This window comes from Delphinapterus leucas, chromosome 20, assembly GCF_059928025.1.
Source record: "Delphinapterus leucas isolate spDelLeu-1000000601 "Yukka" chromosome 20, BTC_Dleu_Yukka2, whole genome shotgun sequence".
NCBI lineage: Eukaryota > Metazoa > Chordata > Mammalia > Artiodactyla > Monodontidae > Delphinapterus > Delphinapterus leucas.
Window position 1 is genome coordinate 40,978,557 of NC_143148.1, and position 27,246 is coordinate 41,005,802.

At 51.8% G+C, this 27,246-nt stretch overlaps 1 pseudogene across 1 annotated transcript in view; it reads right to left on the reverse strand.

The window, feature by feature from the left end:
- The window catches only part of LOC111179682 (large ribosomal subunit protein eL33 pseudogene), a 482,236-nt pseudogene that overhangs the window by 201,019 nt on the left and 253,971 nt on the right, over positions 1-27,246 (reverse strand). The window contains exon 5 of the transcript XR_016390866.1: positions 4,325-4,491. The product of XR_016390866.1 is annotated as a large ribosomal subunit protein eL33 pseudogene (transcript). The remainder of the gene's footprint in view (positions 1-4,324; positions 4,492-27,246) is intronic.

Below are 27,246 nucleotides of genomic sequence, written 5' to 3' on the forward strand. Positions count from 1 at the left end.
AAAAGGATTAGTCTCTCTATATCCCTACCTCATGAAACGCAAGAGGTCCAAGAGATCATTTTCAGCCCAAGGAACCCACCACGAAGTTGAGTGCAAACATCGTCATTCATTACTCAGCTGGATCTTCTTTGAGAGGGATTTCATCATAACACGATTTGGACAAGCTCGCAGAATAATATTAAAACCATAAACTATGTAGAAGTGCACGTGGTGGCAGGCACAGGGTCTAAGTTGGGAACGCTGAAAGTTATTATCACGTTCCAAATTTAGTGTCACAATGTCTAACCACAGCTCATAATGTTACCTATCAGACTGTTCAGGCATCTTTATTTCTTGTCGGGAAAAAAAAGTTGTCTCCTGTCTTGTTGGACAGTCTGAGTATCTATCTTATATCAAAGACAACAAAATATGTAATTTTACGTATTCCTGTACCCATAAGTTTAGTACAAAAGGACTTTGAACTCAAACTGAATACTCTTTTTTTTTTTTTTTTTTTGCGGTACGCGGGCCTCTCACCACTGCGGCCTCTCCCGCTGCGGAGCACAGGCTCCGGACACGCAGGCTCAGCGGCCATGGCTCACGGGCCCAGCCGCTCCGCGGCACGTGGGATCCTCCCGGACCGGGGCACGAACCCGCGTCCCCTGCATCGGCAGGCGAACTCTCAACCACTGCGCCACCAGGGAAGCCCTGAAACTGAATACTCTTGTTCAGAACTCCATTTGTGAGAGTCACAGCAGAGCAGCAAATGAAGAACATTATATGTTACATGCAACTTATCTTGCCTTTTATTTTTTCCAGTGAGACTGAAGAAGAGAAAAAAAGAGTCAGTGTTTATAAGTCACTTCCTGAAGTCTGAAGAATTACCCCTTTCGTCATTGTAATTTGGTGATCAGCTCCTTCAGTGTGTAATAAACTGTCCGTGGGAAATATGGGACTTTTATTTGTCACGGAATTTGCAGAGAATACATCAGCCCACTGGAGCTCTTGGCACCATGTGTGTTTTCTGGGTTTGAGCTTTGATGGTGCACCAGGACCAAAGAAATGGGGCAACGGTACAATAAGCCACACAGAGAAAGACAAATACTCTATGCACTATATGAGACATCAAACTCCTAGAAACAGAGAGGAGAATGGTGGTTGCCAGGGGCTGGGGGAACTGCGGAGATGTTGGCCAAAGGGTACAAACTCCCAGTTATAAAATGAATGAATAAGCCCTGGGGACCCACAGCAGGATGATGACAGTTAACAATACTGTATCATAAACTGAAAGTAGCTCAAATGGTAGATCTTAAATATTCTCATCACAGAAAAAAAAAAGAAATGGCAATTATGTGAGGTGATGGACATATTAACTAACCTCACTGTGGTCCTCATTTTACGACATATACATGTATCAAATCATCACATTGTACACCTTAAAATTACACAGTTTTATGTCAATTTTATCTCAACAGAGCTGGGATAAAAGATAACTAGATGGAGATGAGTATCAGATGACAGGGCTAAGATATGTGGGTACCACCTAAGCACTAGAACTAGGAGAACATCTTCTCCTGGTCCTGCCACTTATTGGGTCTATAACTTGTAGCAAGTTACTTAATAACCCAGATTGCTTCCATTTTCTCGTTTCTAAAACCAGGATAACAATAATAATACCTCCTTCATAAAACTGTGGAAGTACTGGGTTGGCCAAAAAGTTCATATTACAGAAAAACCCAAACGAACTTTTTGGCCAACGCAACAAATGACTAAAAGATCTTAGCTGGGCTTCCCTGGTGGCGCAGTGGTTGAGAGTCCGCCTGCCGATGCAGGGGACACGGGTTCGTGCCCCGGTCTGGGAAGATCCCCCATGCCGCGGAGCGGCTGGGCCCGTGAGCCATGGCCGCTGAGCCTGCGCGTCCGGAGCCTGTGCTCCGCAACGGGAGAGGCCACAACGGTGAGAGGCCCGCGTACCGCAAAAAAAAAAAAAAAAAAAAGATCTTAGCCAACGGGTCCTGGATCATAGTAAACCCTCAAAAATGTTAGCTGTTTCTCTCCTCCTAACACCCAAGGAATCCTTTTCTTCGGGTTCCTAATTTGCCTTTGATATCTTCTCCTTTGGCTTTTCAAACATGAAAGTGTCAAATTTCAGGAAATTGTTGGGTCAAAATCTACACGCGCTGTTAAGACTGCTAATGACTCCAAATTGCCCTTCAAAAATACTAGTACATTTTACACTACATGTGCACACAGAGCTGACAGGCGAAACCAATAAGTAATTTCAAAGACCATGAGAAACGTACTAAGTGCACGGAAGCATCTGCTGTGTATGTATTTTCAATGAAAGAAACTGCAATTATTTTGATAGCTATGAGAAGTGTTTCTATATAAAAAGACATAAACTATCGTGCTTACTCCACTCCAAAAAAAGAAGAGAAATGGGGCGACGATATCATGCCCCTCCCACCCCTCTTCCTTCATCCATTTGTCTTGACCTCACCGTATTTCCGTGAAAGAACAGAAGGCATTAATCGAGTCCCTTCATGGTTCCTTACCAAACCCAGCTTCAGCTGGTCCCACTTCTCCCTTCTTGCCTCTGCTCACAGGTCAGAAGAGGCTCTGTCCTTCCCACAGACCAGTCACTGCACGTGTGTCAGGACCTAGCTCCCTCTAGCCTCTGATCTGCCTTCAAATCTTCAATGTCCAGACATTCCTCCCTGAATTCCACATCCTGCGCCACCCACCACTCCCTCGCCCCCACTCCCAGGATCCCCACCAGTACAAAAGCACGCACCTGAGCCTCCCATCTTGAGCCAAGAACACACTCTCTTTTTTGGGGGGGGAGCATGCCCTGTGGCTTGTGGGGTCTCAGTCCCCTGACCAGGGACTGAACCCAGGCCACAGCAGTGAAAGCACCAAGTCCCAACCACTAGGCCCCCAGGGAACTCCTGAGAACACTCTCCCTTGACCCCACGCCCCCATCTTCACTCAGGAGGCAGCCTCACACCAGCCCTGCTCCTTCACCACCTGTTCATGAACAACCCACTCCCCTGGGGCTTCTGCACCCACAACTCCATGGAAACTGCCCCTCCTAAAGTTACCACGGTACCTCCTTCTTTGCTCGGATTTGAATGACGGCACCCCCCAGCGTTCAGCCCTCAGACCCACTGGCAGACTTCCGCAGCCCCGTGCCCACCCCACGTTCCCTCAGCACTGACCATACCTGAGCGTGCAGTCCCAACGGCTTCAACCACAGGCAACCGCACCCTGCCCGAGGGCCCTTCCTGGTCACTGGAGTGTGCTCAGCTCACACGGGCAGACCAGAAGGGCCGGGGGTCAGTACCTCCTGGAAGCAGCTCTCAACCCATGGCTGACGGGATCGGTGGATGAATACCCCAGCCCCCTCACTGTTTTGGAGGGATAACCTTGAAGCATGTACTACAATACCTACCAGAGTTCCCACACTGGGTTGAGCCCCACTGTGATTATTTAATGCTCTCTTGTCTGGAGTTGCTATGGACCCGAGTCGTGCCCCCCCCCGCCCCCCGCCACAAATTCATATGTTGAAGTCCTAACCCCAATGTGATGTTATTTAGAGATGGGGGCCTTTGGGAGGTAATGAGGTTTAGATGAGGTCATGAGGGTGGGGCCCTCATGATGGGATTAGTGTCCTTATAAGAAGAGACACCAGAGATATCGCTCTCCCCCACACTCCCCCCCTTTCCCTCCCTCCCCACCTTGTAAGGACACAGTGAGGAAGTGACAATCTGCAAACCAGGAAGAGGACCTTCAACAGAACCCAATCATGCTGGCACCCTGATCTCAGACTTTCCACCTCCAGAACTGTGAGAAATAAATTACTGTGGTTTAAGCCACCAATTCTACAGTATTTTGTTATGGCAGCCTGCACTAAGACAGGGTTAGAAGAAACAGACTGAAGCCAGCTGGTTCAAGCGGCGACAACAGGCTAGAGATACGAACCCAGGAGGCCTCGGCAGATAGACAAGTTGATGAAACAATAAAAGGGGGATAAGGTACTTTCTATCTCACAGGGTGGTTGTGAGGATTGAAGCAGATGCCTCACACCCTCCGTTCAGCTCGTGTGAGGGCACATATGAAAGGCTTGGTAAGTGGGACAGTTCTTACTGTTCTTATTTGCAGGTCACACAAGGAAACGTTCTTAGAATCATAAAATCTCGGAGAGATCATCCAGCTCCTTTGCAGGTAGGGAAACAAAGGCCAAGGCAGGAAAACTGACTTGCCTGGCATTTTCCCACCATTAAAGTTTGTTTTTATAAGATTTACAGACTCAGCAGTAAAGAAGGAAGGCGAGATTTAACTGTACCTTGACAGTCAATTAGACAGGAGCGCACCAATAAACCTTCTCAATGCCAAGGCTGATGAGCTTTGGTCCTGATTCTGTGACTGCTTCCCTCGTCTGATGCTGCTGGCCTCTCCTCCTATTGAAACTCTTCTGACTTGGTTTCCATAAAACGACGCTCTCCTGATTTCCTAGGAAAGAAGAGCGACAAGAAAAAAATTAAAAGGCAGAAGGGAAAGTGACTTAGGGTGGGTTCCCTAGAAGCAGAGCCCATGGCAGGATTGGGGTAGCCCTGAGTCCGTGAGGAGGGCTCTCAGGATGCGGGGAGTGAGGGAAGCGGGACAGAGGAGGAGCTAAGAAGGATGCAACCTTGAGCAGAGGCTAGCCTGATCCCGTGGGGAGCCCTGGAGCATGAACTGCACCGAAAGTTGGCCCTACGTGGCAAAGGAAACCAGCATTGTGTGCCTCAAGTTAGTCAGTGCCCTGAACGGGCAGCCACGGCAGGAACAGGGGACGTTCCAGGGCAGCTGCTCATCCGGCAGCCCCCTTTTGGCTGAGGGCAAGTCTGCAAAGAAGGGGGCAGCTGGGAGTCATTAGCACCCAACCTCACAGCCGCTGGTCGAGCCCCAGTTGCATCAAAAGGAAGGGAGGGAGGAATGAGGGAAGGAAGGAAGGATGCATTAAGTGATCACCAGAGAAGTGCTCTAGAGGCAATAACAATTCTCATTATTGCAATCTTCCTGAAAACCCAACCAAGTCAGGAGGTAGGTGTTACTAGCTTCAGTTTATTGATGTGGAAAATTTGGGGGTGGGGGGGGTGTCCGAGATTTCGAAGGAACAATGAAGTGACCCCCAGCCCCAGAAAACGACCAACCAATGTGAGAAAGTGTCAGATTATTCACTTTTAAAGAGCAGCCCACAGAGCCCAAAAGGACCTCAACAAGCCCTAGTCCTAGAATTAAGGAGCAGGTATCCAAGACCTGAACTCCCTGTACTCCTTAACCTTTCCAGGCCTCAGGTTCCAAGTCTGTGAAATGGGCAGGACATGAACTGACTGTGGCAGCCTGAGGGTGGTCTCCAACAACCTCGACACCGTAATCTCTGGGCCCTGTGAATGTTCCCTCGCGTGGCAAAAGGGACTTTGCAGATGTGATGAAATGAAGGACCTTGAGATGGGGAGATGATCTTGGATTATCCAAGCTCTAGATGAGCTCTAGATGTCATCACAAATACCCATACAGAGAGAAGCAGAGGGAGATTTGACACAGAAGAGAAGGCTGAGTGAGGACAGACGATTCAGAGAAGGAAGATGCTAAGCAACTGACTGAAGGAAAAGGCCACAAGCCAAAAGCTACAGGAGCCTCCAGAAGCTAGAAAGGTGAGGAAGTGGATTCTCTCTGGAGCCTCCCCAGAAGGAAGCGGCCCCGCCAACGTGTTGATTCTCAGCCCCAAAGACTCTCTTGGAGCTCCTGACTTCCAGACCTGAGGATAACTTTGTATTCTTTTAAGCCACTGAGTTTGTGGTCATTTGTTACAGCAGCGACAAGAAAATGAATACTGAACATCATTTCACTCTCAGGAAAATTGTGAAACAAGCTAATGTTCCCAAGGCCCGGGGTGAGGCCAGGTTGTCAGTGGAGACCTGGGGGGGGGGGGAGTGGGGATGGGGATTACAGCTCGAGTTGCCCAAATCACAGCTGCTGGAACCCACCGCCTGCCCTGGAGGCTTCCTGAGCGGTGCCACAGCACAACTTCCCGCTCAGTCAGGACCGGGGCAGGAGGAGGATGGAGTTCAGGAAATGTCTGATTGGCTCTGAGTTTGGGGGTTTGCAAATCAGGCATCCTGAGCGTGAATAAGGTTGAGTCTCAAGCTGGGCACTGATCGGGGTGGTGACCTACAGAAAGACCTGCAGGCCTGGAAAACGTGTGCAGCCCCGATGAACAAACACCTGGAACACTCAGGCTACTTCATGGGGCTCCAGGGCCCCAGCTGAGAGCAGGATGTGGAGTCAAGGGAGGAGAGCTGTCCCCCCACCTCTGCCACCAGTTTGCCCTGTGACTTTAGACAGGTCCCCCGACCCTGCTCTCTGGGCCTCCATCTCCAGTCTGAGACAGCAGGGGGGTGACGCGGGTGAGCCCCGGGGAGCCTGCCTTCTCTGATGCTGGGTCATTTCACATTCCTGGTCAGGCCCGCAGCCAGGAAGGTTGACCCCACTGGACGCTCAAGATTTAGAGGATCACAGAGCCAAAGGCTCAGGAAAAGCAAATCCCAGGGCCTCCCAAAGACAGTTAGAGAGGCAAGGCGGAGGACGGACTGTCAAAATATTTTGTCTAAAAACAGGCCGAGGCAGTCTGCAAAACGCATATTGCACACGCATCCCAAACAGACAGAAACGGAGAGGAGCGCGCAGCCCTAAAACAGGTACATTTACAGAAGCAGGAGAAAGTCTTCCTCCGGTGGCCTGCTTTAGCCAAAAAAACACATAAATCGATTCCCAGGGGAGTAAGGCGATTGAAAAGGGATCAGGGGCTCTGGAAGCGTCTCGATGACAGCACTGCCCGACGAGCTTCCAAAACTCCATCTCCAGGGTGTGGGAAGAGAGAAGCCGCTTAACCAGAGTGGAGGGAGCTGGGGGTGTTGTTTGCACCCTGTAACTCCCATGAGAGGAGGAGGAAGCTGAACTTGAAGAGGAAAGTCACATGCTCAAAGTCAGAAAGCTACAAAGCAGCTGAGATGGGATTCAAAATCAGGGCTGTTGAATCCCAAGTCCCCCAAGTTCTGAGCCGCCAGGAAAACTGTGGAGATGAATTCAGATGAATTCCTTATAGTAGGCCAACCTCAGTCATTAACGGAAAGTTCTGGAGGTTCTGGGCACATGCCTAAACTTTGTGATGCTTGTGGTAAAAGGAAGTTATCATGCTGGTCTACAAGCCAAGTGTCCATCACTCTAACAAGGACAAAAACAAGGATGGAAGGATCAAGCACGGCCTAGGTTGGTCCTCCAGGCCCCTCCAAGGCCAACAGGCACTGGCTTGCTCTCAGGAAGGACTTTTTATAAGTCAGAGCTGACGGTGGAATGGGTTACCCTAGAGGTAGTGAGCTTCCCGTCACAAGGGGTATTCAAACAGAAGATCTTTCCAAACCACAGACTTGACAATATCAACCTCAAGGTTTCAGGCCTTTCCCATCTGCCCTGCCCCAACCCCGGTCTCATGCACACCCCTTTTCCACCAGCATCTTCTCTACACACCTGAACTTCTCACTTCGCAGTCTTCAACCACACCGCCCCCTCTGCTGAAATGTCCATGAGCCTTTTCTATACCTGGGGATTCTACAACGCTTTTACAGATCTGCTCAAATGCCTCTCTTTGGCCAGCCACACCCTCAAGCCATTTTGGGGACCTTTCCACTGCATTCCCCTGCAATTGACTTTATTTATCTCCTTCCCCATCTCTTTGGGGATCAGCTAACAGTCATGCCTTTGTTCCCCTCATTACCCAGCACCATGCCTAACTCTAAGTAGGCCCCCGTGCATGGGTTTTGCATAAGAGTACCCAGCTTGTGTGGTTTGCGCTCTCCAGCCAAGCTTGCTGCCTTTCCACCTTCCCAGAGGGAAAACCCAGGCCCTGGCACACCCACAGCCCTGCCCTGGCTGACCGGAAAGCTCTAGGCCCACGGGGGGAAGCGGGGAAGCTTGTGGTCAACCTTGAAGCTAAGACCATAACAATTTTATTTTTAAAATTTTTAAAACTCAGGGAAGAAACAATCGGGAAGCTCAGTTAGGGGCCTCTGGGCTCAGAAATCATAAAAGTCAGTGGTATTTTAAAAATAAGAATACCTTCCTGACGCTCAAGGGGCTCACGGGGGTTCGCTGGTCCCCAGCCATTTGCACTGCCTCCCTCTCACGCATTATAACGGGTCTCCGCAGCCTCGCTCTGAATTTCTGCTGTTCCAACACTGAAGACAGTTCTCTGGCACACAGCCGTGCAGACCAGACAGTGAGTGCGATCCCTCTCCTTCCTCAGAACAGGAATGCAGGGGACTGGCTCTCGGTAAAGAGCCCACGGACGGACGGAAGTCACAGCCCTTCTCTTCACAGAAATTGAACGCGGGGAGCTGCCCAGGGCCCCCTAAGGCAAACCAAGTCCAGTGGAATGTCTCCGATCAAGTCATCCCGTGGAAAACCCCAGCAAGCTCTCACGGGGCCTCAAGGACACGATCAGGGGTGACCTCCAAGTGGACACCAGTGGATTTGATAAGAATGAAAACACCCTACACTGTGTAGCACTTAGCTATTGCAAATGGGTGTCACACACCCCCCTCTCATCTAGTCCTTCCAGGACGTGTCAGAGGAGATGCCATTGGTCTCTCCCTGTGTGACACATGGAGCCTGAGTCCCAGAGAAGGAGAAACAACTCTCCCAGACCAGTTTTACTGATTTCTAACCCCGAGCTCTCCCTTTGATGTCTTGAGAGTTACCACCAGCAGCATCCTTTTCTCGACTCTCCCTCCACGATACCCAGCCCAGGGTCTGCACATAGTAAGAACTCAGTGCAGTTAACCCTTGAACGACACGGGTTTGAACTGCGTGGGCCCACTTACACGTGGATCTGTTGCAGTAGTAAATACCGCAGGACTACACCATCCACCATCGGTTGAATCCGTGGATACCAAGAAACTGTGGACAAGCATGGCCGTTATAAATTATAAGTGGATTTTCAACCGCACAGAGGGCCAGCATCCTTAAACCCCTCCTTGTTCAAGGGTCAACTGAAAAATTTAACTGAGCTCATTTAATTGTATCCCTGTAGTGAAACAAAGAAAAGATGGCACTTGGCTTTGGCACCAATACATTTTAAGGCGCACAGGATAAGGCATTCAGATTGGGGGGTGGGGGGTGACACTGAGTGCTCCACTTACAACCCAGCACAGGCATTCACGGAGCTCATGAACAGAGCCAACTGTACTCTCCTGACCTCAGAACGATCCACCATTTCCCTCGAAGGTCACACAGTGGCCAAGTGGCAGGAGCAGGTTTTGAATCCAGGCCACCTGACCTCAAAGTCCCTGCATCAGCTCCCAGAGGGAGTCTTACTGGCTGCCCATCCCAGCCCCCACTCTTCTCTTTCAATGCCGCTGTTCACCCCTTTCATCTCCATCTCTTGACTTTTAGGTATTTGTATCTTGTTGCTCACCTCCACTGAAATGGTCTGGGTTGAATAGCTTTATATCCATCATTTATACCTTAAAAGAAATGCGAGTGAGTCAAAACATTAGCCCTTCGGGAGGACCTGGGTTTTCAACCATCTCTTCCTACGATCCCTGGCACAGAGATTCAGAGGGTCCCCGGGGGGTGGTATTTCAGACAGGCCCTGCTCTGGTGGCCCTGCCCAGGAAGGCTGCTCGTGGATTTGGCAGGGAGCAAGTGCAGGGGAGTTTTGCAAGGGCTGCCTCAAGGGACTGCAATTTTTAAATCCTCATGAGTGGTGATCCTTGGAAATCGCTTGGAAGTTAACACAGCAAGAAGCACAAACAGCCCGCTCTTTGCAGAGAAATAGGTGGGGCAAGTTCAGTCAGAGGACCGAAGAGGAAATGCGGAGCTGCAATCTGGTCCTCCACCTGATCAGTCTCCCACATGCATCGCAATTCTCCCAGTCAGAGGGAGGAGGATGCCAGGCCTGCTAGCTTGAAGCACTCCATTGGAAAAAAAAACTTTCCATGTGAGGGACTGCACAAACTCCTCTGCCTCTCTCTTCTACCTCTTCACGTGACAAGGCAGAAGGCCATTTATCACCCACGGTCTCGCCATGCTGGGGTCGGCCCACGTGTGTCAGTCAGGAGAGACCAAGGTTAGCTGCTGTAACAACTGCCCCACGCTCAGTGGCTCACCCCCACAAAGGGTTTGTCATTTCTACACTCAGGGCAGGAGAAGGGAAGGTAGCGAGTCACACACTAGCTCTTAAAACTGCCCTGAGTGACACCATAAGCATTGCATTGGCCCCAAGCAAGTCAGAGGCCCTGCCTGACTTTAACCGGTCGGAGAAGTACAATCCTACCGTTTGCCCAGAGGTAAACAAAATATTTGGTGAGGGGCTTCCCTGGTGGCGCGGTGGTTGAGAGTTTGCCTGCCGATGCAGGGGACACGGGTTCGTGCCCCGGTCCGGGAGGATCCCACATGCCGCGGAGCCATGGCCGCTGAGCCTGCGCGTCCGGAGCCTGTGCTCCGCAGCGGGAGAGGCCACAACAGTGAGAGGCCCGCGTACCGCAAAAATAATAATAATGATAATAATATTTGGTGAATAGCGTGAAGGACTATAGCACTGTAACAGTAATAATAACTGTGATAAAATATTCAAAGAAGCTGACGTTTACTGATATTTACCACATACCAGGCACTGGGTAAAGTGCTTTCTACCCTTTATTCCATTTAATACTGGAATGGATGCTGGTGAAGTGAAGGGAAAATACAAACAAGGTAGATGCTAATATTAGCCTGAATTTATGGATGAGGAAATGTAGGCTCATGAATTCAAGGGACTTGCTTGAGGTCAGATAATTGGAAAATGGTGGATCTGGGACTCGAACCCAGGACTCCTGAGACCATGCCTGCTAATTACTACCCTGCTCCCAAATACATATTTAGGGCCCTCCAGAATGGTGGAAAGGCAACTACACCAACTTTGAGACAGAAACACTGCTTTATTATCCTAGCCCCCATCAAATGTAGCAGGTGGTCTCCAGGTCCAGGAACAAAGTGCCTTCCTTTAATCAAACAGATTCAGGTCTGTCTCTCATCCACCCAGCTGCCCGTGGTGTGCCAGACCCCACACCAGGCAGGTGTAACCTTTATCTGCCTTGATTCTCAACATGCACCTGGCAGGTAGGTCCCTCTGTCCCCATTTTGCAGCTAAGTAACTTGAGGCACACAACTAATTAGAGCAGTTTTGAACCCAGCTCTAGCTGGCTCTGAGGCTTGTGATGACCAAGGAAGACCTCTCCACGGGGAGGTCAGCCCAGGCGGGTGTGTGATTGTAGAGGACCGGCCGGGCATGGGGGTGGGGGTGAGAGCAGGGGAGTCCCTGAGTTCATATAAATGTGGGTGTACTTCTTCAGCCCAGCCCCTCCCCTCCTCACTCCAAAGGGAGTGAACCCTAGACAGGGTGGCCTCTGCCAGATTGTTAAAAGCCCCCACTGGTGACTCCTTTCTCTTGGGGTAAGGCATCTCTGCATCTAGAAGTCTTCTCAGGAAGACAAAACATTAAGTCCCTGTCAGGCAGTGCAGTACAAGGAAAGCACGTGGCTTTGGAGCTCAGTGCAAATAACATCTATTCCACTTGGAAGCTGTGTGACTTTGGGCAAGTCACTTAACCTCTCTGGGCCCTGGTTGCCACAAAATGACAGAGTTGGGCTGCATCTTCTTGAGGATCTCATCCCTGATCATGTTTTAAGAACTAATGATACTCTGATGAACTCAAGCAAAGGCCAGGGGGTGAAAAAAGTTCATGGGCGAGTCAGTGGATGAAACTCCACGCGACGGTGGAAAGCAGCTAACGGTTACAAGCCACTCCTCTGTTAGGGGTGGCTGCATTGAGCACATGACCCTCATTACTGCATGTGGTTCTCTCTACCGCCCCGTGAGAAAAGAGCTCTTATTATCCACAGTTTACCAGGCAGAAATCCATAGAGCGGGACTAGTCCCCAGGCCTGCAGAGACCCAAGTATGTGCTCAGCAGCAGAGAGCTAAGTGCGTTTGCAGGGGAAGGACTGTGAAGGGATCTCTTCCCCACTGCTTTTGGTTGCTAGTCTAGTAATTGCAAAAATAATACAAGCTCATCCTAAATTCTAACAATATTTATATTTTAAGTGAGCATCTTATCCCCCGCCAGCTAATTCTACTCCAAACAGGGGTAAGCTCTATTAATGTTTTCGCGAGGTTCCTTCCAAGTTTTCTCGATGCCTCTACATAGGATTATACAAAGTAGGATTTGTTCATCATTTACTTACGGCCTGCTGACAGTAGTAATAATAGTCACATTTACAGAGCCCTTCCTGAGGCCAGGTTCTATACCAGGTGCTGAGGACAGCTGTGAACAAGAGACACGACCCCCACTCTGGGGGGCCGTCAGAAATACTCTGCAGCTTACCTTGTCCCCCACTTACCAAATTACGAATCACCCCACTTATCCCACTTACATCCTGGGCTGTCAGGCAAATCACGAGATCTACCACACTTTTTTAAACGGAAAATCTCCTTGTGTTTTGTTTTGGTTTTTTTGCGGTACGCAGGCCTCTCACTGTTGTGGCCCCTCCCGTTGCGGAGCACAGGCTCCGGTCGCGCAGGCTCAGCGGCCATGGCTCACGGGCCCAGCCGCTCCGCGGCATGTGGGATCTTCCCGGACCGGGGCACGAACCCATGTCCCCTGCATCGGCGGGCGGACTCTCAACCACTGCGCCACCAGGGAAGCCCTCTCCTTGTGTATTATAAGTGTACTGCCCTCGGTTCAACCAACCCTGTACTGATGAATATTTAGGTTATTTCCAATTTTTTGCTTTCACAAAAAAAAAAAATCCACATTTTTAATGCACTCATGCTAGCACTTACATAAAGTTGATAGATTCCTTGAACGTAAATGTTTATTTTATCTAGACGATAGTCTTTTCATGGTGGGAAGCTTTGGAGTGGACAGCAGGTTCCAAGCAGGACTAGGGGGGCACCATCTACCCCTTAGGGGATTGGGCAGGAAAAGCTGCCACCGAGCTTCTCTCCTTCATTACAGAACTGAACTCTTAATAGAAAGGGCACATCCTGACCTTGAAAATCCCCCTTCAGCCCTTGCTGATTTCCCATTCATGGGCACATCACCAGCTCATCACGATAAATGGCCTCCATCTACTGCGGGGATAGGGAAAGCATAACCAGAAGAAGGATCAGGTTCAGGCGGAGGATAAACAGCCGTTGCTCGTCACCACAAAGCGATGGAGCTGCTGACCCGTGGCTCCCATCCCCTGACACTCACGAAACCCAAAGCCAGCTCTCTGGTCCCTGAGGGCAGGGCTCAAGGCGGGCACTTCTCTTTCCCCCACCAGCGGTTACACCAAGAGCCTGAGTACATTGTTAGTGCTGTATCAATACTCCCTTGGAACGGCCTGATTACTGACAAGTGTTAATTACACCTGGAATGCACACGTGGTGGCTGGGCCTCTGAAAGAGACCATCCTCCCGCGATCCTACTAGGTAGGAAGAGAGGGCAAATGCGGTGTTATGGGAGTACTTCCAACTATTCCAGCAATGGGGGTGGGTCTGAGAAGGCATCCTGGAGCGACAGAGGCTGGAAGTGGGACGGAGGAGTGGGGAGAATTTGGATAAACACAGATAGGAGGAGAGGGCGTGCCAGGCAGAGGAAGGACCCAGACAAAGATAAAAAGCCTTAGGCAGTGCCCTGCGTCTCATCGGCGCTATGCAGGGATGTGCTAGGGCCAACGCCGGCCACCAGAGGAAAGCTCGCGTGTTGCCAGCCCAAACATTACTGCTTGAAAGAGCGGGAGTCCGTACACCAAGGCAATCAGCAAACACTGTAAATCAGGACTTTCCTTTTTCAGCAGGTTTACCAGCACGCGACTCTACATACGCGTACTCTATTATTACAGAAAGCCACAAAAGCATTTAAGCAGGAGGATGACACGGTCAGGTGTGCATTTGTAAAAGGGTCACTCTGGGGCCAGTGTGGGAGGGACAGTTTGGGACAGGAGTGGAAGTAAGGAGACGGCCGGGAGGTCCCTCCAGTTGTCCAGGAGAGTGATGTGGAAAGGAGGCAAGGGACAGTGTCTATTTAAGAGGGAGGACTGATGCCTTGGTGACTGGTGGGATGTGCAATGTGGGGGAGGGGGAAGGGAGGTACCAAGGCCATCTGAGCTTTAAATGATGAAAAACCTTTCTCCACTTGGCAAATGCCTGGCCTTCTCCACCTGATCTCCCACCTCCCCAAAGGAGAAAGAAGATATGTGAGGTTGTTTCTAGAAAACTGCGAGGGGCTGGTCTGGTGCAGGCTGGCAGGAGAAGGGAGACTTCTTACTCTTAGCCTAAGGGAAGCAGTTTCCTCCTTCATCACCTCCTCCCCTTCCCTACCTCCTCCTCACTCTGCAACAAAGCCCTTGTAAATCTGAGGCACAGATATACTTCAGCACTGCAGGTCCAGCCCACCATTTGCGCCTCTGAGCCCCGCAGACACAAACACCCAAAGTTATGAGCAGTGCCGGCCATTAAATCTTCGCCAGACATGTTTCTGATATAATCCTCTCCCTGCACTGTCTGCCTTGGGGTATAAAATCCAGGAAATTTGAGGAAAAAGGAAAGGGCTGGCTGTAGAGAAAGCGCACTGGCTGCAGAGATGGACCCGGGGTGGAGCTTTGCTCTGTCTCTGGAACCTCTCAGAACCTCAGTCTCCTCTTCTGAAAAATGGAGCTGCGGGACCTCGCTGATGGCGTGCAGGGGACACGGGTTCGATCTCTGGTCTGGGAAGATCCCACCAGCCACGGAGCAACTAAGCCCGTGCACCACAACTACTGAGCCTGCGCTCTAGAGCCCGCGAGCCAAAACTACTGAGCCCGTGTGCCACAAACACTGAAGCCTGGGCGCCTAGAGCCCATGCTCCGCAACGAGAAGCCCGCGCACCACAATGAAGGGCGGCCCCCACTCACCGCAACTAGAGAAAGCCCGCATGCAGCAACAAAGATCCAACGCAGCCAAAAATAATTAATAAATAAATAAACTTATCTTTTAAAAAAACAAATGGAGCTGCACTCTCCAGCTCAGAGGATTGTTGTGAGAAGGAAATGAGGAGTGGTAGGGTGGGCCCCGCACACGGAGCCTGACAACAGCAGGTACCCACTCTGTGTAGCTGGTCAGGGGAGAGAATGTGGATTCTGGAGACAGACAAGCCTGGGGTCTGGCCAGCTCTCCAGCTGGCTCTGTGCTGTGTGCCTCTGGGCCATTTACCTAACCTCTCTGGACTGCAATCTCCACCTTTATGGTTATTGTCTTGGGCCAGCCAATCAGCATCCACGCCTCAAGTAGCCTTATCTGTAAAATGGGGCAATGCTGTCTGCTCATCACAGAGTTTAGGTGAGACCCAGCCTCACATAAAGGTGCTTTAAGAAACCCTCACACTACACAGATGCAAGATCTTATTCCAAAAAAATCTTTGACATATTTTGGCCGAGGGAGGAAGAATCTGTAAAGCACAGAAGGCACTACCTGCTGCGGCTCCCAAGCCCAGACGCCAACACTCGCAAGTGTCCATCACGTCGGCACCCTGAACACACACTGCGGAACCCCTACTCTCCAGTCACCGGCTACACAGACGTGAATGCACAGCCCCCGATACTGAGGGCCCCATGCCCTGGGCCACACAGACAAGTTGACAGGTTATGTCAGCAAGCAAGTTCGCCAGAGGACAGAGCCAGATGCCTTGAGAGCACAGAGCAGGGCAGCTAACTTTCGGGAAGCACAAAGAGAGGATGAAACACGCCCCCCACTGCTCACCCTCCACACCTGAATGGCGGCCTGGTGCAGACAGGTGAGGCGAGATGCTCAGATGGTCACGAGTGTAGACAAGGTTCTAACTCAGCCCGAGGGACCTCCAGCACCCCAAACCTGAAGTGAGGGAAGCCCCCACTCCTGGGAATGCTTAAAGGTAAAACGTCCCTGCTGCATGGAGCATGTGTTATTTTTGTCACCAGTATAAGGGACCAAGCCCTTCCCAGGTGCCAGGTGCTGTGCTACCTTGGAAAGCCCCGGCTCCTGCTTCAGTGCCCTTTCCCATGGAGTCACGAAGCATTTGTCCTGTGAGGCCAGCCTAGGCTGCAGTGGGGGAAGACTGGCCTGGCAGGGGGCTGACCTGACCTGACCTGCGCGGCCACACCAGCTGGGAAGCCCCTCCTGCCCGGCCTCTCCGGTCCTGACCTTGTCTGTCAGATCAGGGCCCCCTGCACATGCCCAAGGGCCTCCACCGCCTCGTCCTCTCCCAGCACCTCCTGCAGAGAGGCAAGACCCCACCTTCCTCACAGGTGTCCGCAGAACCCCTCACTCTGCTGGGGAAGCCACGTTTCTCTCTTACCATCAGAGTCCTGCCTTGCTTTTTATCCTTTAATAAGGTTACAGTAGGGCTGGGGGGGGAGACGGAGTTTGGCCTCAGGCTACATCTGCCCTTCATTTAAAACCACCCTGACTCCCGCCAGGATGGAAAACAAGTCTCCGAGCTTCTCTTTTATAGTCTTTGTTAGATCCAAATCCAGAGTTATTTTTGCCCTTAGATCCTATCAGCCTGGAGCCCATTTGCCTGCAGAAACGGACCCTCTTGCTTAAAAAGCAAAACTTCACCCGCGGCACGTCAACCAGCCCAACTCTCGCCCATCCCAGGCTCCTGGGAGCAGCCTCAAACTTACAAATGCCATTTAAGAAAATCTTTTCTCTCCTCCAGGAAGCTTCAGGCTCCCTCCACTGCCCCTAAAACCTGCAGCATCCATTCTCTTCATTCTCAGGCGGGCATGCAGTTTCGGATTAGAAAATGTGTTTCTATTTTTCACTAAAAATAGACGGAGGGGGAGCTTGTTGTCTTTAGTTACACCGGGTCGCCTGACAAAGAGCATCTGGACAGAGGCAAGGCACGTTGAAAGGGGAAACGGTCGTTTCCAACAGAATAAAAGACAGAGTAAGAAAGCACCTCCAACCCAGCAGCGCTCAGAGGGAGCTTTCCTCCCCTCTCCCGGCGCTATCCGGGCCCTGACAGTCTTGTGCTATTAATTTACCAGGCTGGGCCCAGACCCCAAGGCCAGGCCCGCCTGCTGAGAGGCAGAGCTAAAAACAGCTCCAGCCTCTGAAAGGGGCCGGCTGAGCGTCTAATCGCTCAGCTTTCTCCTTGCCCTCCCTGCAGACTCCACTCGGGAGACAGGCCGCCTGGAGAGCAAAGGCGTGCTTTGATTTGGAGAGGAAGAAAAAACGAAGGTTGTGAGGTGTGGAGACAAAATCGTCCAGGCAACCGATGGGAAAATGCCTCTTGGCTGCCACCGGTGCAGGTGTGGCTCCTTTTACCACGGGGGGGGGGGGGCGCGGTGAGGGGTGCCGCTTGCATTGGGAGCCTGGGAGCAGCGGAGTGGGACGTTATCACCCATCCCCGTGTCCCGGTCACAGAGGAGCCCTGGCCACGGCTGTGAGAGGTTTCCCGTTATGAAAGAAAGTTAGCAGGTGGCTGATGGAGTTCCTTAGATCCTTTGTATGTTTCATTTGGGCCAGGATGGGGAGGGAATAAGCATTAATCGTGTGCATTCGGCAGAAGGTTGCCAGACCTTCATGCATCCACGCATTCCCTTAGCCTGCATTTATTATTAATAAGCGTGGCACCATTAGCGGGTTTCCACTGTGGACCAGGTGCTATGCTAAGCGCGTTCCCTTGGGTATCTGATTCAGGCCTCACAGCTTCCCTGTAACAGGACATTATTACCCCCATTTTACTGATAATGAAGCAGGCTCAGGAAAAAGACAGTGGCTTGCCCCAGTCTGTAAAAGCAGAGATCCAAAGCCAGACCTGACCAACTCCGAAGTCCAAGCTCTTTACCATGAGGATCTCCTGCGTCCCTGTGTGGTCTCTCTACCTGGCCTTGTGGTAGTGCTTGAATAAATGTCTGATGAAAGAAAGATTTCTGGAATGACATATTACAGGTTCAGCCTGGACATATGGGTACTAAAAACTGGATTCTTTTCTCACCTCTCACTGCAAGACTCTCCTGGGCAGAGGGTAGCAGAGAATTCAGGCTGAGTGAACTTCCACCCAGGCCAAGAAGAGGGCTGGCCAAGGGGACTCTATTAGCAAAAATGGTCCAGTTCTCTACCCCTCTTGTGACCGCATCCTTTGCAAAGTGATTCAGCAGTTCATCTGATCTTGAGACAGTGTCTCTTTTCCCATCCCTGAATCTGGGCTGGTCTTGTGACTTGCTTTGGTTAACAGAATGCAGAGAAAATGATGCGCAGAACCTGGGCCTCAAGAGGCTTGTGGCTCCTGCTCTCTCTTCCTCTGAATCTTGCCGTTATCATGTGACAGCCCTACTGGCCTGATGCAGGATTAGAGGCGTGGGTCCCAGTCACCCCCATGACCCTAAGCCACAGCCTTCCAACCACCACATAATGAGGCCACTGTAGACCAGTCTAACCTCCAGCCAACCTGGCACCTGACCACAGACAGATAAGTGAGTCCTGCCAAGACCAGAACTGCCCAATGGACGCCAAAGTGCCGACCTGCAGAATCATGAGCTAAATAAATGTTGGTTGTTTAAGGCACCAGCTTTCGGGGTGGCTTGTTGCCTAGTGAAAGCTAACTGGCACATTGCTCATCTGTTTTCTAAAGCCACAGGACATGTGAGCAGAGGTGAGAGTAGCCCTGATGCCCCAGGACCCACCAGAGTCGGGCTGTTAAACCAAGGATGTTTCTGGACCCCTGGGTCTCACCTGTAACCTCTTGTTTATCTCTTTGCTACCTCTTCCCCTATTGGATCTAATTTTGAAAGAAAGAAAAGATCGCAGATGGAAGGCAGAGAAGGGAGGCCAAGATCTATCAGGGGGTCAGTGTGGAGGGAAGGAACGTGACACCATGAGTTGGGCGTCCCTACCGCTCTAACACCCACACGTCACAGTCTGTGCCCCAGTTTTTTTCACCCGTGTGACATCAGACTTTTGTAGTGTACGTATATAAGGGAAGACAGTGTGTGGGGAAGCTCTGGACCATGGGGAGAGGAGAAGCAAAGCCAGAGACCCCAAAACTCGACCCTGTACTAGTTTCCTAGGGCTGCCGTAATGAATTAGCACAGACTTGGTGGCTTCAAACAACAACTTTTCTCTCATAGGTCTAGAGGCCAGAAGTGCATAGTCAGGTGTCAGCAGGACTGGATTCTGCTGGAGACACTGAGGAAGGACCCCTTCCATGTCTCTTCCTAGCTTCCGGGGGTTCTTGGCATCCTTGGCCTGTAACTGTGTCACTCTGCCTCCACCTTCTCATGGCCTTCTTCCTGTGTCTCTGTGGGTCCTCTCCTATTCTTATAAGAACACTAGGAATTGGGGTTAGTGCCCACCCTAGATCCAGGATGACTTCACCTTGAGATTCTTACCTAATTATACTTGCAAAGATCCTACTTCCAAATAAGGTCACGTTCCGAGGTTCTGGGTGGACATGGATTTCGGGGAGACGCCATAGCGCCACTGCCTGCCCCTCATTGCTCCTGGAGGAGCACGGCCTGCAGGGACATTGTCCAAGGAGCCACCCCCACTCCAACCAGCCCACATCCATTCTTGGGGTGGTGCTTATTTATGCTCCAGGGTTTGTCCTTATCCAGCACAAGCCTGAGATACTGGGGACGCAGTCCCATCCCAAGTGCTCCCTTGTGGCCATCCTATTGCAGAAGGGCAGCGCTCACACCCTGAGCTTCCCTCCCAGACACGCCACTGGCAGAAATGAGGGCCTGCCTAACAGTTCTCTTGTTTCTAAGGAAAATGCAAACAAAGATGAAAGCTGAAAACAGAGCTTTTGTTCCTCAGATCCAAGAATGGCCTAGGGGACCACCTGCAGGAGCCACAGGAAAAGCCCTGCCGGCTCTCCCTGGGAGGAACGGCCCCGAACCCTGCATGGTGAGGACAGGCCCACAGCCTGGCCTGCAGCCAAGCCGACATTTAGCCATCCTCCCACTTATTCTCCATCATGTATGCACAGGGCTGGGCGCTGGGACATGGTTCCTGCCTTTCTGGAGCCCAAGTTCCAGCAGCAGGAACAGACAGGACCACTCAGGATAGGGTAGGTAGGGGCTAGCCCAGGAGGGAAAGGCTTCTCATGGAGCTCGTGCCTGCGGGACCCTGAGAGCACACAGCAGGTGGCGAGGGGACAGGGCAGTCACAGCAGGAGGCCTAGCTGGTGCGCACGCGCGGTAGGGCCAATGAGGACCGCGCACCCCAGAATGGCGCGTTCCTGTAGCAGAGGGTGCGAGCGTCGATGGGCAGAAGCAGGAGGCCACGGTGGGAAGGAAGTTTAGTGCAAGCGTTATCCTAGACTGGGCACCCTGGGACCTGGCAGTGGACAGTGACAGTAGCCAGGACCCACACACCCTGTTCAGCCCTGCCCCTGGGGCCCTGGGAAGATGCGGATTCAGAGAGAGGCTTAAATTACGAGATGACACCAAGGGGTGTGATTCACCCCGCAGGAGCCAGGTCACTAATTCCCTGGTTCAAACCTGACCCCAGGAAAGATGCATTCAGAAAACATCAGAAGCAGCAACATTACAACTTCCCAAGTGCTTCCCTCGAGGCCCATCTGCCTCCCAAATCAACTCCCGCTTCGGGGAGGGAAGGCGGACAGCAGGGGGACAGAAGTCTTAGGAAACCTCACCAGGGGAAGCAGTCTGGCCCTTGATTCTGCCCGTTCTTACCGCATCCCTTGACATTCCAAATAGGCCATAACCAGACTTCTTGGAGCCTGAAACAAACCTCAAAAATCCCAAATTCTGGACTCGACCCACACACACAGTCCATCAGGCTTGCTCTGCCTATCTTCCCATCTTGACCTCTGCTGCTGGGACTTAACATCTCCAAAGCCTGAGGCCTGCTTTCTTAGGAGGCCTCTAAGGTTAGCCAGGAAGATCCCACCCAGCTTAAGTGCTATCAGCTCCTGGAGAGGTAAACAGAACTTGGAGAAAAATCCAGACGCTGTCTGCCTCCCCACCCTCAAGTTCTTTTTCACATTATACTTGCTTGAGATTGATAATGTCACACCCCAGCTATGGGATCTTTGTTTAAGAAGCTTTGCTGCTACTTGGCATCATTCCCTACAAGCTCCAAGACTCTCTCGGCTCTAGACCTTGAACACAAGCCTTGAACTAGTAATGAGGGGGTGGGAGTTAGTAATTGGCCGGGCCAGAAATGCAGGGCTTGGGGACCTCCTGGATGGAGGGGGACCCACAGTGGAAGGCAGGTTCCTACAGGCAGGTTAGAGCTGCACCATAAGAGGGCAACACCTCAGAGAAGGAAAAGGAGGATGACGGGGATGCCCCAATCTTGCCATCACGGCCAGCCTTGGTGACCAACATAGAAAATGATCAGATTTGTCCAGTATGTCCTCTGCCTTTGTACATGCTAGACCCTCTGCCAGGCACATCCCCCCCTCTTCTCTGCTTAGAAATCTCTTCTTCCAAGATGTAGCTCAAAGGTCACTTCCGTGAGAAGCTCTCATGACTCCCCCAGACCCAGTTATCCGTCCCCTCCTCTGCACTCACACACCACATGCAGCCTCCTCTACAGAATTCATCCTCGATTTAGATGTCTGACCTTTACCTCCTCCAAACTGGGCTGTACACTCCTCCCTACAGGGTCCCAGACTTACTCACTGTTGCATCAAGACTTCTCATGGAGCCTTGCCTTTAGCTGGTGCTCAGCAAGTTCGGGGGGAGGGAAGGAGAGAGGGAGAGAGAGAGGGAGAGAGGGAGAGAGGGAGAGAGGGAGAGAGGGAGCGAGGGAGGGAGGGAGGGAGGGAGGGAGGAAGAGGGAGAGATTCATTCAAATGATGAATATTTGTAATTTAAAAGAAAAAGCATAGGAGCTGCATCTTTCACCTCACTGTCAACATTCCAGTAGGAAATAATATCTTTATCACTGCTGACCTCGATCTCCAGCATCTAGGAGATGCTCAAGGGCTCCCCTGACACCTGCCTCCCCAGAGGAAGGGCACTGGTGAAAGCCAGGGTCTCCGCAGTGTTGACAAGGAGGTTGTCTGTGTATAAGGAGAGAAGTTAACACCTTGGAGGAGGCCCCTCCTGCCCCTTCGAAGGCAAAGAGGAGGCAGAGGGAGGCGCATGGAAGAGAGCGCAGCTCACAACCAGCTGCCTTTGTGCTTAGCAAAATCACCCTTCCACACTCACTGGGCCCCACCTCCAAGGTATTGAGACCAGGGCCCGATATTACCATGACAGGGACTCCCCTTCCAGCATCTGTGGCCCCTGAGATCACTAGGGTAATGGAATGAAACAAAGGTAAGTCTGGCTCTCAGCAGCTGGGAAGTATTCTTGGTCCCACCTGCCCACCTGTCAAGCAGGGAAAGGCAACCACTGCCTGAAGTCCAGCTCTGGGGGAAATTGGGACAAAGGTTGCATTATGTCAAATTTCTCTCTCTAGTAATTTCACCCCTCCCCAGGTTTTCTCCCAGCTTAGCTCCCCTCCCGTCACCATAGCAACTCACATCCCCTGACAAGGGTCAAGGGCATCGGCAGGAACTATGGGAGAGGGGAACACGTACACACAGTCTCCACAACCAGCACCCATGTTCACCCTCAGAGGGCCCAGCTGGCGATCTGACCTTTTTCAGTGGGTTCTTGGCACCTTGGATCACATAGCACCTGCCCATGAACTGGGAAGATGTCCCCAGTCCTTGATGTCCCCAGAAATCTGTTGAGGGTGACATTTACAGGACCAGGGAAAGCTGTTCAGGACTTCTGCATAGATAAGTGCTAGAAGCTGGAGGTCAAGTTGCTCTAATTAACACTTCTTCTCCATCTGTCCTCTCCCACCAGATGAGGCCTCCCCCCTCTGTCAAAATGCACGTCCTGATTTCTTAAGCAGCATGACCCAACGAGAACTGCACTCCCTCGGTGTCTCAGAACACAGTCCTGCTTGGCACGTAGGTCTCCATAGTTCAGAAATATTTCTGACTTATTGATCCTGGTTATGGGGAAATTCCCAAGAAATAATCCTTTGCTAAGATTTTAGGTAAAGCTGGATGCTTTTAAGGGGCCCCTCGAATGACAAAATTCACACCAGGCGGAAAATCCTGAGGCCCAGCATGAGAAAATGATGGGTCAGTGACAGTTATAAACCGACTCCACCCTGGCAAGCACCCTGGGTTGCCCTGGTGATAAGAAGGACAGAAACAAGATGAGGGTATGAACTGTTGCAGTGGGTGAAAAGGTTTCTTAGATAAACTTTAGTGAGACAGCCACAACTGATCTTTCATGCCGCTGCCAACATCCCGAGATAGCAGTTGTCCTGAGGCTGTGAGATCACCCCCCTCCCCAGGCCTCTTTCTTCTGCATTTAACTCAAGGACCACGGAAGACACGGTCTCACTATAATAGGGCCCTGAAACACATGTGAGGTCCACAGTGGCTCTCTTTGATGGGTATCAATAGATAAGGCAAATCCCAAAATTCTCGGAAGTGTCCTTGTAGATCTGGGGGAGATTGCAGGAGCCCTGTTCTGTGGCTGCCAAGTTTCTGAGGCCGGTTGGACTGCAGGGTATTACTGCAGAAAGCGGTGGCTCTCCACAGCAAGAAGGCAGGTCTGGGCTGACCTGGAGAACACAGGGAGGGGGTACGGGACAGTGGGTCATAGGCCTGCCCAGATGTCAGACCCCACTCTCGAGCAGCTGCTCCGCGGAGCCGCCGCATTTCTGCTGAGTGAGAATCTGCAGGCCATGGCTCCCCCAGGCACCCAGGTCCGCAGCACAGAGGACCACTCAGGGATGCCGTCCAGGCCTCCATTTCTCTTTCCATCAGAGACAAGGCTAAGAGTCACTTCTCCATCAACTGCTGTGATACTGAAAAGCTGCCGGGGTTCAGGGCCCAGGATCTTGCTGGAGGTGGACCCCCTGGAGAAAAGTGGGCTGGCATTGTTCTCTGAGGTCAATGGTTTTCAAACTGCTCTAAAGTGCCCCCCACTCCAGACAGACTGAAGGGGCAGAGCTGACAGCCCCCATCCCCCCTTCCACTGCTCACCTCACTTTTCTGCATTTTACACATTGAGTGTGTCTGCAGGGGATTTTTGTTTCAAAACGAGATTCCACTACCTTAAAAAAAGTTCGGAAACCCCAGTTTTGGATTTCCAAGGCAAAACAATGAGCCATTTCTGGCTTTTACTGTCCCTTGAGCATTAGGGTTTTGTAATTGCATTGCCTTTTTCTGTATTATTTTTAAAAATTATGAAAACTGGGCCATCAGACCAGGCTCTGCAGACAGTCGCAAACTGGGTCCTGGGCTCTGCAGGCTGATTTATGGTCACACGGTTATTTGTACGCAGAACACCTGCCCTCAGCAATTGTGGCTTAGCTCTCCTGAGGTGCAAGGGATGTGCAAACTGGGAGATATTCCTAACCCGTGTGTGTGTGTGTGTGTGTGTGTGTGTGTGCGTGTGCACGTGTGTATGTAGGCATGTGTGTACAGTGGTGGCAGGGAGTGCATACTTTACGAGTATCTGTTTGGACCTTCTCCCCTGCGTTTCCCTAAGCTGTTCCCTGAATTCCAACCCTCTGCATTCCAGGAATCAGCCCATCTAATTCATGGAGCCAGTCCTGGTTTGGGAAAGAATGAGGAGGGTCCCCTGCCCATTGACCCTGAGGGCCCACAAGGCAGAACTAGGGCCACCTAGAAAGTTAGAGAGAGGTCCACCGAGTCCCGTGGAAGGAAGACCCCATGGCAATGAGAGCCGTCGGGGAAACAAAGGCAGGAGGCTTGCCTACTCCCGGCTCCTGACCCAGGGCCCCATCTCCCCCCACCACGCCTGGCAGGAAGCAGGGAAGGGCTCAGGGCATCCGCTGACAGTGTAGTGAGCGAGGCAAGGATGGGTTTGAGGGGATCCATGCCTTCTTCAAAGGGGCAGGGGGTTCTGCCTCTGCAGCTCAGGCTCCTGTCGACAAGAGAGATGCCAGACTCCTCCAAGAGACAGAAGAGGCACTGAGAGGGGGGCTCAGCCCGGGAGGACGCAGGAGCCAGATGACACTTCCTACCACGCTGTCGCGAACCCACTGCTGCCGGGACTGCTCAGCAAAGAGCTCTGCACCCTGGCTCCTGGCCAGTGCTCAGCCCCATCCAGAGGCAGGTGCAGGCTCCCCAGGAGCGCCAGCCTTCGGGGGGGTCCTGTATGGGAGAGGAGGTGCGCATTTCGGCAGCACTGCTGTTGTGTATGTATGCGTCTATGTCTCCCCAAACACACAGGGTAAACGCACCAGGATAAAAACAGATGGCGGCTCTGAAACGGGAGTGGCGCTGCCTCACGACTGTACCGCCGGTTACCCCTCAGAAAACAGAGCAAATGCTTCCCTGCGAGGGACTGATCAGGGGGAGGGGCCAGCACTGCCACAGCCTGGCCTCTGACTCTGGGGAAGCTCCTCCAGGCAGGGGAGCGGGTGGGTGCCACATAGGCACCGTGCCCTTGGTCACCAATGAAACCTGTCCCCACCTGGGGCCCCGCATCAGGCAGCACCGCTGGGACCCTGCAATTTCCTATGCAGGCTGGAGTCTCCTGTTCCCCCAGGCACTGGTGAGGAGGACTCCACAGGCCTTTTCGATTCCTAACCTAGAGGCCCTTTGTCAAATCAGAGACTACAGAAACAAGTCATCGATGGAGGGTTCCTGCTTGGAACTATGGACTGTTCCCCACCCAGAAGTCCTGAGGGGCTGTTACCTGCATCAAGGTCAGTGTCAGCCTCAGTCCTGATGAAACCGTTAGGAAAGATGGACTCACAGCAAACATGCTCTCATTCATTAACTGAGCCAGCAAATCCTCATGGAAAAGAAAGTGAATGGAGTCAGCCAGCCAGCCATGAAATCCATTTACCAAAGGTCTGATATTCCCCAGGTTCCGTTCTAGGCCTGGGGGGTACAGTGGGGACCAAGACACCCAGTCCTGGCCCCTGTGGAGGAGAGGCAGGTTTCTACAGCATTGGGTGGATACTGGTGCCATTTTCTAGACTGGGACTCTAAAGCAGTAACCCTCTTGGGGGGGGAAAGGGTTGGGTTTTGTCCCGGACACACTGAGTTTGAAGAGCCCATAAGATGCCCAAGTAGAATGACCAAGGAGCCTTGGGGTTTGGGGTCTGGAGCAGAGAGGACGGGGCCAGAGAGGCCTGTGGGAGTCCTGAGTGTAGGTGGTAGAGAGGCTCTGTGGTGGGTGAGCATCCCTGGGGGAGCACAGATAACAAGTCTGAGAAACACCAATGCTCCTGGGATAAAAGGGGGGGAAAAAAGAGTCTGAAAAGGAATGTCCAAAAAGCCAGGAGGAAACCAGAGAGGATTCTCCAGAGGAGGGACAGGTCATCTGAGTCCACTGGTGCCAAGAGGTCTATAAAGACTCCCTGGAGATCCTAATGAGACAAATGTCAGTGTGATGCTGGGGACATGGCCCAGTCCTAGTGGACAGAGTGTGAGAGGCGAGGAGAGGCACGGGGCAGGAGCTGGGGGGAAGTGGGGTCAAGGAAGAAGTATGTTTGGGTTTTGTTAGGATGGAAGGACTTGGCATGGTTCAAGGTTGTTGAGAAGGAGAGCAAGTTAAGAAGAGAGAAGGGTCTAGAAAGAAAAAGATGGCCAAGCCCAGGCAGGGAGAAGATGCTGTTCAGCCCACGTTGGAAAGGAAGAAGGACGGGGTGTCTGCGAAAGCTTCTGGGTCTGCAGGTAGCTCTCATTTCCTGTCAGGAGGCGTTTCTCACAAAGACCTATAGGACAGAGGAGAAAATGGAGGAAACAGAGGCTTTCCGAGGACAGGTGACCTGCTCACAGTACAGATCTAGAGAGCAGCAGAGCCAGGATTCAAACCCAGATCCACGTGGCACCAAAATCTCTGCTCTGAATTCCATACGCCCAGGAAAAAGGATAGAAGTAGCTTAGTTCCCCCTCTGGATCCTTTATGTGAGTTTCCTTTTGAAAGTTAACTCTTGTTGGAGGAGAAAAGGAAGAAAGAAAGCCAGGCCAGCTCTGTCATTCTGCTCTGGCTCTGAGGAGGGTAGGAGCCGGGAGAATTAGTACGGCTTCTAGCATTTCCTTAGAACAGGCCGGGAGTCTGCAGGGCCTTCCCCTGCAAATGATAAAGCAATTCATAAAACAAGACTTGCAGGGGAGAGCAGTGAATCTCGGGGGCCCTGCTAATTAAAAAG